The sequence below is a fragment of the Eucalyptus grandis genome, chromosome 3 (assembly GCF_016545825.1).
Source record: "Eucalyptus grandis isolate ANBG69807.140 chromosome 3, ASM1654582v1, whole genome shotgun sequence".
Lineage (NCBI taxonomy): Eukaryota > Viridiplantae > Streptophyta > Magnoliopsida > Myrtales > Myrtaceae > Eucalyptus > Eucalyptus grandis.
This window is the reverse complement of record NC_052614.1, coordinates 6,494,656-6,509,794: the sequence shown is the minus strand read 5'-3', so window position 1 is coordinate 6,509,794 and position 15,139 is coordinate 6,494,656. Positions and strand designations below refer to the sequence as shown.

The 15,139-nt window shown below is 39.3% G+C and overlaps 1 non-coding gene across 1 annotated transcript; it reads right to left on the bottom strand.

The window, feature by feature from the left end:
• Positions 1-1,398: 1,398 nt before the first annotated feature.
• On the bottom strand, positions 1,399-8,434 carry LOC104436263. Its single transcript, XR_005549589.1, has 18 exons — positions 7,958-8,434; positions 7,508-7,639; positions 7,323-7,396; positions 7,153-7,222; positions 7,022-7,077; positions 6,859-6,930; positions 6,507-6,601; positions 6,351-6,417; positions 6,115-6,243; positions 5,811-6,029; positions 5,565-5,707; positions 5,306-5,480; positions 4,796-4,886; positions 4,552-4,709; positions 4,273-4,461; positions 2,460-4,179; positions 2,072-2,187; positions 1,399-1,926 (listed from the first exon to the last, which is right to left on the bottom strand). It is a non-coding gene; the product is annotated as a casein kinase 1-like protein HD16 (transcript).
• Between the last annotated feature and the right edge of the window lie 6,705 nt (positions 8,435-15,139).

Sequence of the window (15,139 nt, the reverse complement as noted above, 5' to 3'; positions counted from 1 at the left end):
TGGAAAATCTGGTTGCTATTGGCCTGTTATCTGCTCTTGTCGGGACATAATCGCAACCTTAGACGCAGAAACAGACCAAACAATCGGGGAAAGCTACATACTTTAAGTCGGAAATAGCCTTCGACCAATATAGTCAACGCGCAATAAAATGGAAAGTACAAATAATGGTAAACAGAGAACGGATGGAACTTGTGCTAAGACCAAATTTTGTCAAATATGTTGTGCTCTTAACGGGGATGGTTTAATAAGGAGATCGGAGTTAGTAAGATCAAGATGGTAGGAGGATCTACCACCTTTCACACCACGTTTTGGTAGGGTCAAAGCACGAGCCCTACGAGGCCGTTGGTGACTGGTGATAGCCCGTGCTCTTTGAAACTTAGTTTGAACTCGTGGACTCCATTTGGCATCCTACCATAGGCACCTAACCAAGCTTGGACTGACCATATATAAATATGAGATTTGGGCAGACCTTGACTATCTCTTGGTAGAATGAGTCTAGTGCATGACTCAAACTTCGACAAATAAAATATCGCTGAAGAGGGTCGTCGGTTCTGAATCTGCTCCCAGTGTTTCCAACCAGGCGGCTTGCCCTTTTCTTTAATGGGTTCGTCCTCTTATGACAAACGTACCTTTTGCTTGAAAGAAAGAAACAACGAACGACAGAGCCGTGAGGCGACAACAGTTGACATCAAGAGCGCCTGTTCAGCGTTCTCACTTGGTTCTCTCTTACATTGCATTTGTACATAACTGCGACTCGCTCTAGTCATGCGGTAGCTTTCTTCCGCACAACTCAGAGTCTATCGTCAGCCAGGACCATGATGGCCAGCAGGACCATGCCATTAAGACCACAACCCTTTTCAGAGAGCATTTACTCGTCATTTCACGTTCACGTAATTTAGACATCGAATGGGTATCGACGCATTCCATTGTGATCTTGGAGTCATCGTCACATGGCCTCAATGCTAATGAGGCCTAAGACCAATACGCTTTGAAAGGTTGTGCAATCGATTACCGTCGGATAGAAACCTCCATCTCACAGTCCGCAACAAAACACGGTGTTGGGAACTGTACAGCGCAAGGTGATCCGGCAATAGTGCCTAACCACATGCATGGGTACGAGACATAATGTCTACGTGCAATAATCCATCATCTCCATGCACTATATCTGTGCAAACAAACTCTTGACGAAACAAAACAGGTATTGATGCTGATGAGCACCCGTTTCAAGATGTCGCGTGACATGAAACACCAGATTAATATCCATTTGCCACCAACCGTTGGTACTACTATTTCATCAATTGCTTTTGGATGAAAGCAAGCTTGCTCTTCTATGACTTTCACGGCCTATATACTATTTGACGATGCGCCAAGCTGAAACAGGATAACACAACACACCGGTTAAAGCATAACTATTCTAGGAAGAGAGCCCAAAAACACAACTGTTTGCTTGTGTTAACGAGATTTGCCAGACACCAGACTCATTTTCTCAAATAATCCGAGTAAAACATCCTAAGAAGTGATCTGGTCCAGCTTAATCAATCTCCAAGCAGCACACCATTGAGATGATGCACTATATTGGAAGTTCCTGGATTTTCCATACCACGGGCCAACTAGTACTCTCACACTCTAATTCGGGACAATAAGCCAGCGCATGCTTCTAGCAAGTAGCAATACCAATCTTCAGTACCGTGTTTTGGTTTCCTTTGCTTCATCAAAACTTTGATAATACTTATCATCAAATCCTCCACACGTAAGAAGAGAGACATTGGACTTCTGCCATTCTTTACTATATTGATGCAATGGAAGGAGCAGATCAGTGCCCGCTTCTGTACTTGTATAGAAATTGGCGTCTACAAATCCAAATAGCAATTTCACACCTGCAACGGCTTAATTTCTGGCAGGTAAGCTAGAACAACTTCAGGAGACCTAAAAATGATATAGAACAGGGAAGAGGAAACAATCACTAAAATGGGCAAATAAACAGGGAATTTAAAAGAAGTGAATCGCCCCACAATATGTTAATAGTAACTTCATGCAGTACCCAATCACAAAGATGACCATTTCTTCATACCTCAATAGATCGGCAGATTGTTGAGCCCCCAATCTGCACTTAAAGCTCCTAGAAGATCAGGTCATTACCATTGTTGAATCCCTTGTGTCCTGCACAAATTAGGCCCATTGCAGGCCCTGAAATGACATCAATGAAGTCAACAAATTAGAATACTACATTTCCTTGTGCCACTCATAGCAACAATATTCCTCGGTAATTTAATTGAACAATAGCCTTCAATATTCATGAGCCCTCATTCCCAGACATAATTTCTTTCCAGAAAATCACAAAAGCTCATTTTCAATGGCATTCTGTAATAACAGTTCAAACTAATAGGGTTGGAAAAATACAATTACAATTCAGAAAACTGACAATTCCTCAAATAATTATTAAATGGATGGAATCTTACAATATTCCTTGTACTTTGTGCCTTGGGCTGTACAGTGTACTCAAGACCTCCATATTCTTCGCCAGCAAATCAGGACCACACACTTGAAAAAGGAGTTTGAACATAACAATCATATGACTCTTAAGCCATTTTGATCTGATGCAGCATCCACTATGTAGTGTACATGCAGCTAGTCATTCTTGTGTGTTGCTTCCCTACTTCTAGAAAAATAAAGATGAAAATGGAACACAAGAATGAGATATCGATTTCATACATACAATATACTGAGTGAGCAAAGAATAGAATAGATCTTTCCCATTTCTATCAAGAACAATGTCCCAACTTGAAGAAGAAAAACACATGTCAAATTGGCCTGATATCTAGAAACCAAAAATTTCTCTTATATCCACAAATATATTCACAAGCCAGCCATCAACTGGGATAGATATTTGCCGCAAGCTCTGTGGAAAAGTTTATCCTGCAGAGCAGTATCCCATTGGCCTGATCACCAAGTCTACAAGATTGCTATGACAAATTCCACACATGCAACTAAAGAAACTGCCTGCTATATATCTGCCATGCCACAAGCTCTTAGCAATGATCTACTTGAGCTGCATGGGAAGCCAAAGGTTCAAAATTTGCAACCACTAGGACCACAAGATACCCAGAAATGCTAAGAATTTTTAGACTGTAGCATTTGGAAGTTTTAAAGGCGAGGAGGTGAGAAACCAAACACAAACTGTAATTTTCATGTTGAAGGATCGACAAGATCCCCTTTGTGCGACAGGATACGGTGTTCCAATGCAAAATCTAAATACGAATCTATGTGCATTTTTAGTATAAAAACTAGATCAAGTAAAAAAGAAAAAGACATACGTTATTTTCAGCTCAGCCATATTATCTTACATGGGAAACAGAACTGCCAAGGACCTGTTACAATGACCTACAACCCTGACTAAAAGGAAATCCTCAGAAACACACACCTTCCTGTCATATTCATGAAAATGAATCTTTCCAGATCCACCAGCAACATTGTAGCAGATTGTGAGAGACCAAATACACAGTTACCATATCAAAGCTAATGGAGATAAAGAGATAATTTGAATGCTGCTTAGGATCTTTCGCACGATAACTGCTTCAAAATCAAAGAGAAGCTGAACAAAAAGATTTGACAATAATACAACTGACACCCTATATGTCCGTTTTCTCTGATGGGTAACTCAAAATAACTGAGCTCAGAAAAAGGATGAAGATCACAGGAGCTTGAGTCCTACAAAGGCAAATACATAGCCTCTAACTCAGAAAGTTGCAGCTTCACTGAAGCATCACAACTGAACACTTGAGAATAGCACTTACAATCAAGACCCGACCTGTACTGCATCATTAACTACGTTATATTTTCTACATATACAAATTCTAGTCAATGAGCAGTAAAATATTCGCCTCATGATAGAACAACGACAGCATTTTGCTAATGAGCATTTTGATATTGAGACAGTGTGGACTCTTTTCTATTTGATGCATTGCGATGAATAATGAAATATACTTTTGGCACTCATCAACTATCCATATGGTTGGATTCAATTTGCCATTCCTAAGTGGGAGGTAGATGGTAAAAGCCGATTGCTGATCATCCAAGTGATTCATTGATATTCCAATGGTGAGGACAAAATTTGGCGGCTCATGAAACGGTCCGACCATAGCAAACAGAAGCAATGTAGAGATTCTTCGCCCATTTTTCCTGAAAAGAAATAATCAGGGAAAAGCATATGCTCATTAAACTATCCAAGAAAACGGCATAGATTAATGCCTGACAAATGAAGAAATAAATCACCTTGACATGTGTGCTAGGAAAGGCAGAAGTTCGTAAGGTCTCTTGGGTTTCATCTGTCGGCTTTCTTCGTGGAATGCTGAGGATAAGAGCAGACTGATCTAAAGTAGCAGCAGTTGATGTGATGCGGTAGCCACAGTCCCACCTTCTATGAATGCCTTCACTAGGATAGAGAAAATCTAGCTCCACGACCTGACGTTTTCAAATAAACACTCCAACCTTAAGAAATGGTTTTAATCTCAAAAAAAGCAATCAAATATAAAGGAGAAATAACAACAAAACCTGATCAGTAAACCCTGCGCCACGGGACATAATGACAGCCCATCTGGTCCCAGCAGTAGCCATTGACGTGACATAAAAGCCTTCCCTCCATTTTTTATTAATCCACTTGAAGGGAAATGAATCACTTACTTTATATGACTGCTGCAGATATGGGGTTCCTACCATTTAGGGTATAACAGAAGTCAGAGAAACAAATCCATGCTCATTTCAGAATATATTGTTGTCTTTAGATCCAATAACTAACCCTTAGACATTACAACTAATGAGCTGCCATTGGAAGCTCCTGCAACTGCGGTGATATAGTAGTTCTTCTCCCACTGCTCCATGATCCACTCCTATAAGAAAAATGCAAAATGCATCAACAATCTCTTCGGCTCAAACATAGTATTAGATAAGAGTCCTAACGTTCCATACAGCAATGAGCAAATATGCAGTGATTCGATAATATAACAATAAGAACTATATGCAACTGCCTCAAGAAATCAAATGGGCAGAGTTGGATGCTTATACTATCATACCATTCTAAGCGCCCACATGTAACCACTCGAGCAGAGTGCAATGCCAAAAGCAATCAGAAATCCTTTAAGAGTAACAAACCAAGAAGAACTGCCTCGTTGCACTACAAACTACTGAAAGCGGTATGGACTGTTTCACATATCAGTGCCTAGCGTGTCAAAGGTCCAATGAAACTAACAGATACATAACAAAAGCATATTAAAAAATCAATGTTCATAGTCTTGATATTACGAGCAACCTTGTGAAGAAAGTAGGATGAGAGCTCATAAACTTGATCAGAGAAGCCAGTTCCGGCGTCCATTATTAAAGCCCAAAGGTTAGAGCAAGAAGCCACACTGCTGATGAATAACCCATCCTCATTTCCTTTGTCGATATGTTGTGATAACCGGATATCTGCCACATTGTAGTGATACCTAACCATACGCAGAGAAATAAAACGATGAAAGAACTTTCCTTTGGAATACAGAATTCAGGGGAAAATGAGATTTGCATAAAACCTTTGCTTCATCGGTCGACGAGCATTATAGACACTTATCCATTGTGTAGCAGGCATCCCCATTCGAACCTTCTTTTTTGGCTGTTCATCTTCTTCGTCTTCCATAGTCAATCGTCCTCTTTTATGTCCAACCTGACAGACAAGCTTCAGAGCACAAGGCAAAAAAATACACATCAGAAAAATTCAAGTTGTTTGCTCAGCTTGTTAACCAACAAGCTGCAATATGTTGGTAAAAGAACATAAGTACCTTCTGAGCACCATCAGTATTAATTGGCCTAATATCCGGATTAGGGCCAATGATACCATCAAAGAGAGATATATATTTAGCATAGTTGGGTTCCTCGTCGAATTTTAAGTTCACAACATACTCAACAAATTGTCGGAAAGGCTGAGGGCAGAAGCAACATAGTGTTTCTGGGGAAGTGGCCATCTTCTTTTTGCAGACAAGGAACCCTTTATTCTCTCCCTGAGGAAAACCATAGGTTAGGGTCAATGGATTATTTAGATAAAAGCGGCAATTTCACTCTTCTTAAATTTTGGATGACTTAAACCTGATATCCTTGCCAAGGTAAACGTCCACGCAAAAGAAAATGAGTGTGTAAGCAAGTGATTCTAAGTCATCTCTCCTGCTGCCAACTCTACCAAGATGAGCATGCACACTGGCATACCGAACTGTCCCTCTGAAAAGAAAAGGCAACAACACAGGACAATCGGCAATGTATCCAGACAAAAAAACATGACAATTCTAAATCTTCTATAAAGCATTGCATTGAAGTATCAAGCTAACCTAAAAACATCTGGACGTTGGTCATATTCAACATGTAGGCCCGTCGAACCATCCCTCCACCTGGTGGCTGCAAGGCCAAACAAAAAATAATATTTACATTTTAGTAATGCACCAATGATTTGTGGCATGAGAGACGGTAAAAAACAGCTAGCACACCTAAGCCAAGATCAACCAGAAACAGCTTTTTCTCTTCAGGTGTTCCTGGGGGACCAAGCAGAAAATTCTCAGGTTTTACATCACCATGCACATATCTGCAAAAAAGTCACCAGCAATATAAAAACCCAATATGTACAACAAACAGCACAATCAAATGACGGGCAGCACAAATTAGGTACAATTATGATGACCCACTTCAACTCTATTGTTTTTAGATGCACTTGCACGACAACCAACCTAAGTGGTTACTCTTTCAGTTGATCTTGTTTCGGACGATATAGGTGTGAAGTGTAAAACTGTCAATTCAAAATAAAATCACGAAGCATGAAAGCTAGGAAAAATTGGAACTAACCCTCGGAAGTGCATCTTCTCAAGTATGGAGATTGCTTCGATCGCAATACAGGCGACCATTTCAGTTGACATGCTGCATTGTGAAACACACATAAAATCCTTAGGACACAAGAAAAGGAGAATTTGCACCACCTTTTAGCAACTAACCCGATGAAGAAACATACGTGTGAGAGTTGTTATTCCATACGTCCCATAGACTAGGCCCAAGCATATCCATAACCTGTTCATAACATGAAGTTAGCTAGTACTTCATTACCGAATTTGCTAAACCACAATTTAAGAGTCACAAACATACCATGACATAATAGTCACCCTGCCTCCCCTTGTAATGTACTCGTGGTACTCCGTGACTTCCACCAAGAGCACTGATTAACCAATAGAAGGCAAACGTGGAAACAAGAAAGTCAGTCCATAAATAGCCTTTGTAAGTTAAATTTAAATCAAGAGACGTTGTTGGAAACATACTTGTATACTTGCCACTCATGGGGCGGTCCATAATTACATCCTTTACTGCTTCTATGCTCAAACTTCAGCGCAACCTAACGATTAAGTATCATAACAGACAGTGTAAAAGAACATATATTCTTTACTCGGAAAATTGAAACCCTTAAACCCGACACGATTCATGATAAAAATCAATAATGCCAAACCTCAATAGCCCCAGGACCGGTTCGCTCGGTTATAGCGGTTGCACCAAATCTTCGCCCGACATATACTTGACCAAAACCACCCTTTCCCAACTTTCTTTCTATTCTGTATAATGGCGAACCCCCAACCTGGACCTGTACAAACAGAAAACTCTTAATATCAGACAGCATTCTCACTTGTATCAATCTGCCCAAAGATACAGATATACAAAATCCGAAGAACATAGAATTGCCGCAATCAAAGTCGATAAGGCAAACAAAAGACCCATAAACTGCTGTGAAAGATCCAAAAGGAAAGTTAGCAGCTTTTCTAATAAAGGCTCCTCAGTAGCCTATTAACAACCACAACTTCGAAAATTCAACCGTTATCTTCCCATCTCTTCCGATTTTCTCCGGCAATCCGCTAAAATTTCCGATCCCGCACACCACAACAATCCAAAACAATCTATTCACCTTTTCGGGAAGAGGAGCCGTGCTCCCCTCGTCCTCAGCTCCGACGCCCTTGTCGCAGCTCCGGCCGCCGCTATCTCTCTCATCCATCGCCGCCGCCGCCGCCGCTCAAAACCGAAACCTCGAAACTCCGCCTCCTTCGGCGCCGCGAAATCGGCCCTCCTCCCTCTCCGAGGGCCCTCGTCAATGTCGAAGCTTCGGCCACCCGCCCTGTCCGTACGGCGAGCTTATCAGGTTCCCCCGGCAGCCCCTCCCGGACGAGCTACGCGATGCGGTCTCTGCAGCCGTCGGCGGCGGAGGAGGAGCTCGGCGGCTTATCAGGATTTCCCGAGGCGGCGATGGGCCGGGCCGGGTCGGTCGGGTGGGGCGGAAAGGTTCGGGAAGGTTCGGCGACGGCCCTGCAGGTGACGCTCTTTCGGAGCGGATTTGTGGAGGTTTGAGCATGCGAACAAGAACAGAGGGAGGACTTCCTGGAGGAGGGGGGCAACGTAGGCAAGATAATTTTAAAATGAAAAAAAAAAAAAAAAAAAGGAAAAGGGAAAATTGAATGAAATTAGGGCTTGGTGAGAGGGAATTTGGGGAGATCTTGAGGAGAAATTGGGAAAAGGGACTTTGAAATTCTGGTCCGAAGATGGATTTTTCTTTTTTCTTTCTATTTTTGTCTTTACAAACACTTTGCTCTATAGAGAAAGAAAACAGATTGTGCTGTGGCATGGCGCTTTTTAAAAAGCACGATGTAATCCTTGTTTTCACTTGAAAATAGAAGTTGCTCTCTTACGTATATTTTTCAAAAAGGAAATAATCACAAAAAAAATCATTAATTTTACCCAAAGTAACATATTTATTCTAAACTATTAAAAAATCTCAAGCTTTTTTAACTATGACACGTTTATCCTAAACTTTATTATGTAATATCACAAATCTTAAACTTTTACTTGCGTGACATATTTACAAAAAAAAAGAAAAAACACAAAACCAAAAATTCAAAACTATTTTATGTAACACTAAAATCTTGAGATAAATATGTCATCCAAAAAAGTTTGGGTTTGGAATAAACATGCCGAATGAGTATTAGTTTAGGCTTTTTGTGTTACAAGAAAATTTGAATAAATGTGTCACAGTAAGTGAAGTTTGAGATTTTTGGTATCTTTTATTATTTTGAAAATATTTCTTTACCTTTTAAAAAGGGTTACCATTAATCCTTCTGTTATATTTTTTTTCTCACCAATCGGATTTTTGTTGACATAAATTGACGGGAGTGCTAGAATATGTGTGTTTTGTCATTATTTATTCAAAATTACTATACGGTGCCAAATGGACAACAGGAAAGACAAAAGAAAAATTGAAAAAGTAAACTCGTTCCAAAAATAAAGAGCTGTTTTTGAAGAAAAAAGAGTAGATGATCGATTTTGATTTTGAGCAAAAGATATGAGGACCACCGGCGGCATTAACTTAAAAGCTTTTCATGGTACAACATGTGTGTGTTGTACTGTAATTCGATCACGGAGCCTAGCGGCCATTCTTCAAGACAAGATAGGACATTCCACCGAGCATAGAAGTGAACATGAGTTGAACTTCGATAATGACACCAAAAAGGATATCAAGAATACCCATAAAGCAAAATTCAATTTTCGAAGCTCCAACTCGACTCGACTCAACTCAATTTCAAAATGCTTGCTTTGACTATGTGACGATTACCCCTCAAGCAGGGGTCATCATAGTTGACTATGTTCCAAAAAATAGTTGACTATGTTCCAAAGTAACCTCGACAAGCTTGATTGCTTTGTCTCAAAAACCTCATGAGCTTCAATCATTTTTGACCAAATAACCCTCTAAAGCACGTCTATGAACATATTGGCTGGCCAGCGAACCTGCGTTCGTTGCATGCGCGTTTCGCGCCTTTCCAAAAGGCAATTCGGTACAAGAATCACCACAACCCCTGAATTCCGTCAAATGACCTTTCCCATGCATGCAAGAAAGTGCTTGGCCAGGTTGGCTTTAGTCCATGGTCAACGGACTCGACGTCTCTTAGCAACTCTCCTCCCACGTCAGCAATGATCGCATATTTCCAATTTTTCAATATATACTAAAGAAACCCTGGCCCTTTCTTTCCGATCTATAAAATTAGAGCAAATTTGGGCATTCTTAATGTGTTTTTTGAACTAAATGCCTCGGAAAAGACACAAACATGCACGTGAAGAGAACTTATTGATTGATCGGCCATGATTTCAACAGCGATGAGCTCATATATTATCGAGAAACGGGCATCATTTGAAGAGAATTTTTGAAATTTTCCCTTGCTTCTTTAGTCCAGCAACTTATAAAACTTCTTCTTTCTTACATTTAACGAATAAACTTGCCGTGATCGTCTTCCACATTAATCCCACTGTTAGCTTTTATTGGACGAAAAAATTCTGAGCCCACTCTAAGGGTCTGTGGAGGTTCTACAATCGCCCATGCTACTTTAGACTAAACTTTTTACATTTCCCTAAAGGTTTTCCCAACATGCCGAACTAAATGCACTTTATGTTTTGAGATGAGGAGGGCAATGAAGGCAGAAAAAAAGAATGAAAAATAGAACAGAATTAGCACATGGTGGGAGGAAATTTGGAGGGATTTGTGAAGAAATTGAAAGAAACTTGAAGTCCAATCCAAGATGATTTTTTTTTCAAACTTTTTCAAAGATGAAGAGAAGGAATTATTCACCACCACCCACGGTTCAAACTTTTTCAAAGATAAAGTGAAGAAATTAGTCTGTCAATTTATATGACATTTCAATTTATATGACACTCTTTTTTTTTTCCTTTTCAATTTTCGAGTTTTCTCTTTCCAGAAAATTTATGATATTTGATGTTCGTTGTTATCATTATCCAGCAAGTGTAAAACTAATAAGATCAAAACCGGAAAAAGTAGCAACTTCCATTTTTTGGAGCCAAATCCTCCCTTTTATAATGTTCCAAAAAAAAAAAATGCAGAATATGATTCGGTAAATATATAATAATCCGTTCGTCCTTTTCGTTGGTTAAATACTTCGACATGATTTGTAGGGTCTGACTGAGCCTAATTCTAAAATAAATTTCTTTATAATATTCTCTAAATTATAAATTTAGAAATGTCGCATAAATAGTTTTTGGGCTGATGTCATGGATGATCCTTTATTATTTTGCTTGAAATTAAAAAAAACTTCCCTCTAGTCCTTTTCGTGCAAAATTCTTCCTCTGCTTTTCAAAAAAGTATTATCATTAATTTTTCTTTTGTATCTTTTTTGCCAGTCGATTTTTGCTGACGTGCACCATCGTGTTATGATTTACTCAAAATTATTGCACGACCACATTGGGCAATAAAAAAAATAATCAAAATTAAGATAGGTGGTCCACCAAGTCCGCCATGGCTCAATCTGAAGCTCGCCACATCTAGAGCCAGTGGCCACAGAGCTCGCACCCATGGCGACTCAACTTGAGCTTTAGCGGCATAGCCACATGAGCTTCTAGCCATGAAGTTTGAGGCCATGACAACTCGAGCTACAAGCTTGCAACGGCTATTTGAGTTTTGAGATTGCGGTGGCCAATGGCCATGACTGTGAGATTTAGAGCTCACAAAGACCATGGCCACTCGAGCTTCAAGTTTGCTGCTGGCATGGTAGCAAATTTGAAGCTCGCAACGACCATGGAGGCTCGATCGATGGTCATGAGCGGGTGAATCATTTGACTATTACTTTCAAGTATGTCGGTGTAAAGATTAAAGCAAGTTGTAATTTATAAGGTATTCTTAGCTATGATAGTCATATTGACTCGAAATATTGACTTAAAAGGAAAATTCCAAAAATCCCCTTAAAAAGTCGTGCATGCTTACTGCTCAAAGTTCCAACTTGACTCGATTTTGTTTCAAACTACATTTGATTTGATCATTTTGACCTAATAACCCTTTCAAGCGATGCTTGTTTATCATAATTCTCCTAGAACTAAACTTTGTTCATACCTTGTGAACTCGATCATTCTGACCTAATAACACCAATGAACTTGATTACTACAGCCCAATAACACCCTTGAGCTTCCTTGCCAATGAAAATAATGGCTAGCCAACGAACATCTGCTTGTTACTTACATGTTTTGCACCTTTTTTTTTTTTTTTGACAAACCTGTTTTGCACCTTTGCTAGGGGCATTTTGATCCTAAAACTATCATAACCCTAAACCGTCAATTAATCTTACTCGATTTCAGCACACAAGAAAAACGCTTAGTCAAGTTTACTTTAGTCCATCATTCCACGATACGACGTTCTCATTACAACCTTTTTCCCACATCTTCCGCAATCTTCTATCACCAATTTTTCATTCTGTACTCTAGAAATCCTAACCCTTCCTTTCTTATCTATAAAGTTTGGGCAAATTTGGGGTTCTTTTATAATGTTTTAGGTGCGCATGTGAGTGGCCGGGGAGAATGCCCCGGAAAAGGCGCAAAACGTGCACGTATTCATCGGTCGGTCGTTATTTCCAACATCGATGAGCTCCAGGGGTTTATGCGTCAAATTAATCGAATTCAAGGAGTATTTGGGATTAAAGACAAATTTAGATGAAACTTTAAAAAATAGGGAATTACCGAGTCAAAGTAATTAAGTTCGTGGGCATTTTGAAAATGAAGTTGAGTCTTGAGGAAACTTTGAGAAACGAGCACCATGTGAAGGAGATTTTTTCCCTAGATACTATGAGTGTATTTGATAACATTGAAAATGATTTATTTGCAGAAATAATTTTTTTCTATTTTTATTTCCTAGAACAATTTCTTGAGTAAAACAACACACTTGACAACTATAAAAAATTTCTATTTCCAAAATTAAAAAAGAACAAGAGTGCATTTGATATAACTTTAAAAAAAAACTATACCATAGAATTTCTTTTAATATTTTAATACTTTTTTTTTAGGTTTTTCTTTCTTTATTTTCCTTTTTCCTTCTCTTCTTTCTCCTCCTTTAGCCAGTGATGGCGGTGGTGATGGGCGATCGATGGGCCGCTGCTGTTGGGTAGCGGGTAGTGAGTCTCCACTGAATGATTAGAAGAGAAAGAAGAAGAAAAGAAAAATAAAAAAAAAAAAGAATGTGACTTATTTCTAGAAATTGTTCTCATGAACAATAAATTACCTTTTCAAATTCTTGTAGCAGTTCTAAATTTATTCCTCAGTCCACTTTTCTATTTTTGATGATAGAAAAATCAACTAATGTTACTAAATGGATCTCTGCTCTTTTATCTATTGTAAGGAAAAAAAACAAAAAAAAATAATAATGAAACAAAAATGTTACCATATAGGCCCGATGAGTCTTAAAACTTGTGTCCATCCGGCACTTTAAGCTGGGACATTTCTTTCGTGCAATTGAATCGTATGACTTGTCGTTATCTTTTAGGTTAATCCTTCTATTATTTTTTAGTGCAGGTAAAAATCAGAGTCAACTCTTTTCATCATTTTTTGGTTCACGTGATCGTTATTTAAGTGGTGAGCTTTAAGCTTAGAGTCCAAAACGTCATTTCAACACAGAACGAGGTTGTTTGGTATTAATCATTTCGTGTTATGTCAAAAATTGAAATGAATATTTCAAAAGAAGTTCAAGAAAATCACCAGCCGTGTAATTAAACCCGGACGCGTTACACAAGCTTAAGATCCAACCAAGCCAACTAAGCTAAGGCACTTTTGTTTGTTCAGCGGCTTTAACAAATATATTATTAGTGATTCAATATTAAATTATGCAAATGCTCAATCCTCGTTCAACCGTTGAACCGGTTGACCCACCAACCCGATTGCGCTTTTGACAAAAGTTTTTAAGAAAATACGAACAACTTTAGGTTGATGGGAATTTTTGAAATATAAATAATGTTTGATAAATTGTAATTTAAAAATGAATTGCGAGGAAACTTCTCTTTAAATGGTATTTAGAAATATTGCGCTTTGTAAAGGACATATGCTATTTTTTAAACTAAAAAACCTCAAAATCAGTGACAGGCTCGGTGGTTGGTGACCCTCGGCGAGGGCAGCTGATTCCAGATCTAGAGTCGTCGACCGCCCTAAGCCCTTCATCAGTGACCTCACGTGAAATAAGGTCATTTTTGGAATTATAAAAGTCTAACAAGGGCAAAGTTAAAAGAGAAAATTGTATTAGCTTTCCAAAAATGCTTGAGGCATAAAACCCAAAATACCTCCAGACTTGTCTTGGGATAAAGGCTTAGAGGCATTGGGAAAGTTTTTCCAAACGCAGTGCGCTGCCTAATTTAAAAACACCAATTACCAACGAGGGCAAGCAGGCCCTCACTTGCTCATGGCGACAGCGTGGCTCTTGCCGGTGGCATAGTGAGCGCTGACCGCCCTCACCTATGATGAAAGGGGCAGCCTGTTATTGAGTACGAACATTTTTCGAGGCACTGAAATTATGTGACGTGTGGCCGGTGCAACTAGAATTAATATATTAGCAAGCATATCAGTTGCCAGATTTGATGAAGATATGACAGCACATTGAAGCAATTCAACATGTGTTTGGTTGAGATATGGTCATTGTTTGAGCTGTATATGGTTGAGATCTTTTCATATGTTGTAATTTTTATCGGTCATTTTAAGCTTCTCATAAGTATATATGTGTAAGCCATTGTAAACTGTATCAATGAAGTTAATCACTTGCTCAAGATTGTCAATTACATGCTTCAAAGAAATGTTACCAAATGTCTATAAATGGTTCAAAGAACATCCGTCTCCAACGGATCTCCGACCACATCCTAGTACTGGGCCTCGACAGGACATGTTGAAACTTCTTCAAATGGTTGGTCAGATCCCGAGCAAGTCAGAAACATGCGGTTGCGATCCATCCATCGATCCGGAATTGATGAATATATGGTGCCCGAAAAATACGTTCTCGCTCGCTTTTAATTAGATACAGTGGTAAACACGAGCGTTTTGGTCTGGTGATTTTGCAGGCATCAGATTAATCTAGAATCCTCAGAAGCAAAAGAAAATCATCACAACCTTCTGTGTTACGAGACCCTCCCCAGATACATTCAAATTCGAAAGGATAAGCCTTCCTGAGTGCGCTGTTTCCATCCTCGCTTTATTCTCTGTAACTTTCGCAAACGGGATCCACTGGCTTTTGCTCCACCATTATATCCAGTCTGGCCCATGACGCAACGTGCAAGAACCAACTATCGGCTCG